The following is a 9,351-nucleotide window of genomic DNA, read 5'->3' on the forward strand; positions in this document are numbered from 1 at the left end:
TGCAACCGCTATGTGTCTGCTCGCAGACATGTAGCCTGTGTGTGTGTGTGTGTGTGTGTGTGTGTGTGTGTGTGTGTGTGTGTGTGTGTGTGTGTGTGTGTGTGTGTGTGTGTGGGTTGCTCTGCTGCATCTGCTGCTTTTTATCCCCGTCCTCTTAGCAAGCACAACACACACGGGTAGATACACCTCAGTAACTCTGAGGCGTACGACACAAGTATGTATGTTTTGTGCATTAATATGTCTGATTCTACAGTCTGGGTGTCCATGAAGTCACACATATACACACACCAGTCTTAAAAGCACGCCATTTGATCGCTTAACTACCCTTGATAGCGTACATAACATACATTTTTTTATCGTCTATTTTAAGGATGACATCTGAAGCTTTTTACATGTTGTTTTATGTCATTTTAGATGTGCAAATGTGACGATTTTGGAAAAATGTGACTGTGATAACTTTTTGTTCTGCGAAATTTATTGTGATTTAAAAAAAAAATACTAAAACTAAACAAATTCCCTCTCCTACTTTTACCACTCTGGCTTCAGCGACTCTGACAGCCGCATGATTAAGCAGAGAGACTTCAGGTGGAGCGACACGTGTCTTAATAAAATTATTACCGACAACAGATGTGTGTGCTGCAGTTGTGTTAGTTATGCGGTATGTCATCAACCATTTCTAACAATGCTCAAATGCATGTTCAATCAGCGTGAGCAGCCCGGTGACGGGAACTTTTTGAACAAAAGCTCACCGTCTCCTACTTCCTGTCGGCACACACAACCTCACGCCGCGTGTGCGCTGCCCATAGTTCACAGTAACCTCAGTAACCTAAATGTTATTTAGCCTGCAAATAACATGTTTAATTTTGTTTTTTCCTTCAGTGATGCAATATATTATTTTCAAGAGTCTCCTTTTTATTCATTTAAAAAAATGTATCCTGATTGGTGATCTCATCTTTGCAGCCATTTGTATTGGTAAAATAAAAACAAAATGTATTTAATAATAATCAGAAATAGATAATAAATAATCATTTAAGTATTAAATAATTAATAATAAATTAATAATAATTCCTTCATCTTTTTAGTTTATTTTAAATAAAGAAAAAATCGAATAAAATCATAAATTGGGTTGGGTATAACAAAAAATCGGAGATTTTATTTTTAGGCCACATCGCCCAGGCCTAGCTACAGAAAGTAAACACGCCACGGCACGTCCGCTCCGTGGATGCTCTGTTTATGAGGCCACAGTGTTAACCAACGAGGTGCTGCTGATAGCAGCAATACATACACTGAAGAGGCGCCACGCACAACTAAAAGCCTTCCTTGATCATCCTGCTGACATGATCTGTGACGGCGGCAGCGTCGCGTGCTTGTTCACAGCTTACAGGCAGGTGACACAGAGTCTACAGCTCAGCGTCACTTCACTAATGTGATGTCAGATTAGTGATGGAAAACGAGAAAATAGTGAGTACTTCTTTTGTACAAAGAAACAATAAAGTGGCAGCTTGACGTGTTTGCCTCACAATCGCACGTCCCGCGATGTGACTGTTGCACATGCGCACATCGCATTTGCGCTGGTTAAACGATTTACCGTGCAGCTGTCAGGCTAATCAGAGCCAAAAAGGAAATTCCCCAACATTTTTTATGTCTAAGATGAAACAATTGTATTCGATTTACAATCCTCACATTGAAAAGCTGTAACCTGTGTATCTGTGTTGTCAAAAAACAACCTGACATTTTAGCTTTAAGCCCTAAAAAAGAGGGCATGTGTTCACAGGACAATTCAAAGATCCTTTCCCTCCGCTAGCATGCATGTCAGTGTGCGCTGATGTGTGCGCTGAGGAGAGACAAGAATCCCATAAACCCTACTTTATTAGATAAACATCCTAATCAGATTAAGAAATCTCTCTCTCACTCACACACACACGCACACACACACACACACACAAAGGGACCCTCACAGCATCTCACTGATAATCTCCATTACCAATTACGGGTGATACGCCACAGCTTAACATGAAAGCAGCAATTCATCTGCTCACACCGGTCAGTGGGTCATCGGAGTAGAGAGGAAACATCACTCGCAGGCACGCATATTGCACGCACACACATTAAGCCTTTGTGTTGTTGAGATGAGGTGCAATTTTTTTTCTTTTGTCATTCAAAGCGACTTTTTCTTTTTTTTCACGACGCTAAAGGCCGGTTATCTCCCATCTACACTGTAAAAAATAAACAAGTGCTTCTTTGGATGAAAATAAAGATAATCTGTGCGATGTTCAGGCATGTTTGTAGGCATATTGAGCTGGATGATGTTCCTAAAAGAACTACGACAAACAGATAGGACAAACCTTCAACAAGAGCTGGCAGCAGTTTGTTAGCAAAGATGCTAACCAACACGCCCTCCTCTGCTCCGTCTAATGTACTAATAAGAAGGATAACTGGAGACTAAGTGGTGGCAGATGACGCTCTTTAACGCAGCATGTTACACTGTGAACAGCCTTTACGACTAACTAGAATTGTTCAAAATTAAAACATGATTAGATTTTTCAAACATAAAAACGTGTTATGCTTCCCAGTTAGCGGCTTGTTGGCGCAACAGAAGGTGACTGCCTTGCCCCGTGGCACCAGGTCGGTATCTTGATTCCCGCAGATTTGTTCAACCATTCTGGGTTTCAAACTGGCAGCTTTCCAGTCCCACTCCAAACATGGTCTGCTCGGTTTGAATAAATAGCCCGATCTTCCAGGAAGCCTTAATGAGGCCAAGCTATGGTTTCCCTGATCTAAGCTCTTTCTGCAGAGCAGAGACATTAGAAGACGGATGTGTGAGCGCGCGTGTGTGCTCAGAGTTCTGCGTAAATGGGTTATCAACATGTGTACTATGTATGTGTTGCTGTCTGTGTGTAAGTGAGCGTGTGTGAGAGAGGTGACACTCACTGAGCCTCAGTAGTTGAGTGATAGAGCAGATGGGCCTCGCATATCCAACTGTCAAACTGTCACAGTGAAGATTTCACCCAATCCATTCACGGCTTCAGTACATGTCAATGTGAGAACATTCAAGTCGCAATCTTAGAGTTAGGGAAATGTAGTCCTCTATATTTCCAAGTAAAAATATCTCAGGTAGGTTTTTGTACTGACATTGAGGGTGTAGTTTACAGGTTCAGGTCGCAAGAGGATGCAAGGACTCGTTTTTTAAAAAAGGAACATGCCAAGTAGAAGTGAAGTCAAAACTCAATAGAGGAAGTATCTGTAATGCCACACTGTCAGCTTGTCCCAATCTGACACAAACAATACTCATTCAACATTAGTTCCACTATCTGTCTGGGGTCATGGGTCACGTGGTGGATTGATTTTAAGTACTGGGATGAGGGCACAATGGGAGGGGTTTCTTCACTGACCACTTATTATTAGGGCAAATTCAAAAGCACATGTCGGCTCAATTTGGCTGCTAAGGAAGTCTACCTGTGAGCCATGTTAATGCTCATCTTAAGCTGCCTTCATGTAACTGCTTCATCTGTAACTGGATGCAACTAATGTTCTTCTTTCCCAAGCGTCACTGCCACCACCCAGCCTCCTGTCTGCTCCATTTGTATATGAAGGTTTCTTCTGTTTATCACAACTGAAGCTCCTCTGTGTCACTTATCAATTCTCCTAGTCGTTACATGTGTGGGTCAACACCCTCTCCATTAACACTCCCCAATCTTGTTTAATGCTTCTGCTTTTATTACCTAATCAATAATGCTAAAGAGGTGGTATCATCAACATCTTTAAGTGACACCTTATTAGTGGAGAAAGAACTGTTGGGGTTCTGCTTCCTGGACTCTAACAATCCCATTGGTACAGTGCAAAGGCCTCAACTCTTCTTGTCCACATGCCAATCACAACAACCTGTTTCCTGGCGACGCCATCATCATGAAACATGCAGAGCGGACTTCTGGAAGCTTCCCTTCATAAATACGGACTCCACCTACAGTAGGTCACTATAGTGTAGGTTTTTAAATTTGCACTGATGAGCAAAATGTTTTATGAACATTTTTATGAAAAGACGCACTTTTAATACATTTCTTAAATCTAAAAAGTGAGCTGTGTCCTATATACGGGTGCGACTAATATACCAGTATAAAATGCAGAGAGGCATGTTATTGTGTTACAGTATTTTACCAAGACGATGGCGCTATGCGGTTGTTAAGCGGTGACCTCCACATTGAACTGTTTCCGGGTCCAAGCCGCTACAATGTCTCTTATTTATAATACGCCGCAGTGCTGTTTTGTGTTTTCCTCACTGTTTTAACGAGGAAAACTAACTTGATTGTTGCTAAGGCTTCGTCACGGACATGCAGCGTCATGATCGCCATTGCAGCCGCCACCCTCACAACAATCAAGACTGCCAACTACCGCTAGCTACCCCAACGTTAGCTAGCAGGATTGCAAACTCGACGTGGAGAAAACAGATGGTAGGCTGTAATCTGTGTTTTGAATTGCATTGAAATAGTGTTGAAATAACTTGTATACATTTTTTCATTAATAAATATATATAGAAAACCTTTTCCCCTCTTGGATACCCGCAAAAACAGACTGCGTCTTATATTCTGGTGCCACTTATATTCCCGAAAATTACGGCAGCTTTTCTCATGTTGTAGAACAGGGATTCTGCATAAAGCCACATTAAGTGGTTAACAACGCCATCTGAGCATTCTCCCCCTGTGTTAATGAATATGTCAATATTTGATTTTCAATTTCATGTGCAAAGCAAAGATAATAAACAAACTCCGCTGCATGTCGTTTGTTCTTCACTGGCCTCGCTAATTAACAGAAATATTGAACTCAATCTCTCCCTCCAAAAAACAACTTTGTGTTTACTCTTCTTCTGTATTAATTTCACGATTGATCTTTTATAATTGGCCAGATGAGTGTTGAGGTTTTTGGATGTGTGTGTGTGTGTGCGCAACAGCTGACATAATTCTAGTTATTAAAGAGGACGTTTGTGCTTGTAAATAATGAGTAACAATAACAAATAGCCATAGAAAATTAGTTTCAAGGATTCTTGTGTAATAAGCTACAATACCTCTGGAAAAAAGGCCTTATGGGAAATTAATTCAGCACATACAGAGCACTAAGCTACAACACAGCTATTGTATGAATGCAAAGCAAACAAGCCGTTCGTCATACGGACCTCTATGACTTCTGTAAATCCCTCATGAATTTTGTTTTGCCTTTGTTTGATTGTAAAGCCGCCGCACACAGCCAAAGTTCACGCTGGCACCGACTTGAGAAACCAAACCCTGAACAGTTCACTTCAGGTTCAGTGTTTGTGTGGGGTGGTGCAAGCTGTGGTGCAGGAGACCTTACAAGGCCATCTCTCACACTCCCCTGCCTCGGCCTCTCTTTGTTTCTCTCTTTCCCTCGTCTCTGTCACTCCGAGCTATTCCTGGATTCCACACTGAGGTGAGAGGAAGCAGGAATGGCTGCAGTGGCTGCTGGTAGCTGCAGTTTTTCTCTGCAAAAAAACTCACTTCCTCACACAGACACACACAGATGATATTCGTGTGTTAATGACTTTGATCCTCCTGTTGGAAGATGTTTCCTCATGTTTGTGTGACAGAGCCGTTCCTGTTCCATGACGGATGGTAGGGGGGAGCGAGGGTTTTCGTGTGAGCGTGAGTGTGTGTGTGTATTTGCATGTGTGTTCAAGATGCGACGCGGTCAGCTGGGCGGATCAGGGTGCAGATGGGTCCTTTTATTATTGCCATGCAGAGGAATATTCAAAACAGTAGAGCACCCGCTCTGCTATCTGCCCTTTGTTCTGCCTCTCCTGCACCACAGCACCACTGGGACCTTCACCAACTCCCTGTTGTGCTTACTGGAACCTTGGCAGCCAGCTGCCATATCGCCCAATTAGAGAAGCTTTTACTAAAGCTCCAGCCAATTGGATTAGTGCTACACTTCCTTGCCAGATGAGACCCTAAATGTGCTGCTGTATGCTAGAATCTGAGAAGTGGTGGGCAGAGTCCTGTTTCGCTGACAGGCACCGGGCACCAGAATACACACACACACACACACACATAGACAGACAGGCTGCAGAGGCAACCCATGACACTGCTGAGTCTCCTCTGTAAGTGAGTGTGTGTAGCTGTGATTTTAAACTGTTTAAACCGGGAAAAGAACTTAAAGCAAACCAGAACCGGAGCAGCCGAGGGACTGCGATGCTGTTCCCGGGGGTACATAAAACAGACACGCACACACAGACGGGTTTGCAGGGGGAAAAAAAGGAGATGACGCAGACAGACGGGGAAGAGGACAAGCGTCGGAGTGAAAAGGGCACATTTTTCTTTATCAGAATAAACAATCTAAATATAGAAAGTCCTTCGAGGCAAATTTGTGATTTGGAGCTTCGTCAATAAAACCCGACTGGACTTGATTTAAAGCAAACTGGAGTGTGTTTGCTTACCTGACTGAGTGCAGAATAGACAAAGACAAATTTACATCACAATTGTGCGATTTTCTGGTTTGTGGCTGTTGTTCAATTGTCATTCAACTGCGTGTTTGTTTTTCGCTATGCATGCCCAATATTTGTCGCCGGTTCTGTGCGTCTTCTGTCTGGTTTTGTGGGCCCGAGTCAAATTAATTTACAAATCCGTTGATGCAATCCAGACTCAAACGGTACAGTGCTTCAATGACATGCTATAGGAACATCAAAGGCCCTATTTTATGTATGTCAGAGCATTGATGCCTTTTATATGGTGTTTAAGCTTAGAAACGTTTAACAGGGTGAGGAAATAAGACTTCAAACTATCATATCATCTTTGTTCATATTCAGATGAGTGGGATTCAATGTCTACATTCACAATCTACAAGGTTAAAGACTAAAATCTATGTCGGCCTTGTTTGTAAGTGTAAAAAGGCAAAGAAAAATGGCTCCCAAGCGAAAATGATGACATAAATAAGAAAAGAAAGGCAATAATAGAAGGAAAAAAATGTTTCAGAGAAATTGGGTAGCACAAAAAATAACAAAAGCAAGACAGAGAGAAAATAAGCGTCATTTGTAAGAGATTTTCCAAAGACATGAGGAGAAGAATAAAAGCTCGGAGGAAGAAATACTGCAGGAGACAGAGACAGATTGTGCATCAGGCTCGTGTAATACCAGCTCGCTCTCCCTCCTTCTCATCCTCTTATCTCGTCGATGCTGATAGAGAGTTCACTGCCGAGTCAGTGCTCACCAGAAACAGTCTGAGAAAGTGCTCACGGTGGGCCTGGAGCGGCATGCACACTCGAACCACACAGGTGCGCACACACACTTCCTCTGCCTGCCCTCTGCTCGCTCTGTAAAGCTGCCGCTGGGTGTTTGAGAGACATAAACACACACAAGTGAAGAAGCAAGGAGGCGAAATCACTGACAAAAAGAAAGGGTGCAATAACATTTCCCCCTCTTCTTTATGCAGTCACTAAGTCCACTGAACGCAGCACAAGAGGAGCAATATACAGCTGTAACAGGCAACAACCGAAGCAGTCTGTGTTCCACTCTATCAGGGCATTTAAACAAAGACACCCCACATTTCTATCGAGCCGGGGCAGGTGTGGCTGAGTGTGTGAGCAGGGACGCCTCCTGCACATGAAACAGGGTGGAGCAAACAAAAATAACCCAAAGGCAACAGACCATTAGTCAAGCCTGAAGACCACCGGCCACAAAGACCTGATAAAGTAGCTCACTGAAACCTGCATGGGGAAGTGCTAGACCACAGCAGATACAGCTTACGAAGTCTGTCGCTCAACACAGAAACAAACTAACCACACTTAACAAAAGGCACACAAAAAATCTGCCAAGTCTGCAATCCTTCAGGGTTACTGTTTGTGATGTTTTGCATAAGGCAGGTATGCAGACCTTTGTACACTGACAAGCTGATAGGCCTGTTGTGATCTTACAAGTTGTTGTCAGGCCAAGAAAATAAAACGTGTAATTTGGCGATTACTTTACAGGTTTAGGTATGCCAACAAGCTGGTTCAGCAAGAAGAGAGAGCACTTCAGCGTTTCCTTCTTTCACAATTCAATTAATCACGCGCCTATGCACGCGCACAGAGGAACAAACAAACACACAACAGGACGGTATATTTTTTGAGGAAACAGCCTTCGTGATGTAAAACAGTTTCCATTACCTACTTTTGGTTCCCTTAAAATATCACCTTGCGAAGGTTAAAAAGGGGAAATGAAATAAATACTGAAAGCAAAAGAAAAAGATGGTTTTCACTAAAAAGCAGCCGTCACACATCAACAAGCAGGACCTCAAATAACCGAACAAGAGTTGGAGAAAATGTTTAGGCTATAAAGACCTCATTGTGTGGACGTACGATGGATATCTCGCGGCACACTGCGGAAGTAGGCAATCAGACACCTGCTATAAAAGATGAGTAGTCCAACCGCCACCTCTGCTCTTTTCATCTTATTCTTCGCTGTGTAATTTAATTCAGTCTAACCTTAAATCTTCCGCAAACACTGACTGAAAACATCGTCATGTTAGACAAACAACATGAGGGAAGTGAACGTTGCATCGCGTGTAACGTTAAAGTTCCTCTTCAGGTTCTTTCCAAGGAAAAAAGCGAAAGTCAAAACGGTTGAACAGATAAGGAAACAATAAAAAAAGAAAGACAGGAGATAAGTTGTACTGAAATACTTCTACTCAAACAAGAGCAAGCGAGAAATGCAGACAAAATAGCCCAAACTCCAACCGGTAGAATTGTGTTTCTCGGGATGACAGCGCTGAACATGCACGTGAAGCATTCACAAAATACAAGGAAAACGTGGCCAGAAATTAAATTTCAACCAACTTACTGTGTTAGCAATAAGCCGTTCAGAGTCCACAGCTGCCGCCAAAACATAGAAATCCAAAGAGGTAAAAAAAAAAAATCCGAGCTCAGTCCGACAAACGAGAGAGCCGATTTGAGCTGTCAACGTCCGACCGCAGCGAGGAGAAGTCACAGACTGCTAGTGCCAACCGAGGCAGCGAGCGCGAGCCCGGAGCCGCCTGCTGGTTTCTCTGCTCTCGCACGAGACAGGGGAAACAGGAGGTGGGGGGAGCTGTGTGTGCTACAGATGAATGGTGGCGAGAGTGCGCATGCGCGAGGTCGATTCATTCCGGTGGAGTAAAGGCTGTAAAAAGGCAGAAACATGGCAGGGCAAAGACGATGCATTTTTTAATTTATGATTGTTTCTGTTTTGAGAAAAGGAGGCATTTGAGAAAAACTGGAAAAATGACAACGGAAAAAGCTAACACAGATCTGTGGACAATTATAACCACGGGTTGTTGAAAAACGTAGCTTATTGGGCTGTTAACTTAATAAATCTAATTTGATTATTTCAGGACT

General features: G+C 42.9%; 1 protein-coding gene across 1 annotated transcript in view; it reads right to left on the reverse strand.

Moving 5' to 3' along the window:
* Positions 1-9,006, reverse strand: part of strbp (spermatid perinuclear RNA binding protein) — an 86,165-nt gene extending 77,159 nt beyond the window's left edge. Inside the window, exon 1 of the mRNA XM_069673442.1 lies at positions 8,819-9,006. The gene's annotated coding sequence lies outside the window, so the exon portion shown is untranslated. The remainder of the gene's footprint in view (positions 1-8,818) is intronic.
* Positions 9,007-9,351: the final 345 nt, after the last annotated feature.

Source organism: Semicossyphus pulcher, unplaced genomic scaffold, assembly GCF_022749685.1.
Source record: "Semicossyphus pulcher isolate SPU_LCO1_2020_fin unplaced genomic scaffold, fSemPul1.0.p SCAF_22, whole genome shotgun sequence".
In the NCBI taxonomy this organism is placed as follows: Eukaryota; Metazoa; Chordata; class Actinopteri; order Labriformes; family Labridae; genus Semicossyphus; species Semicossyphus pulcher.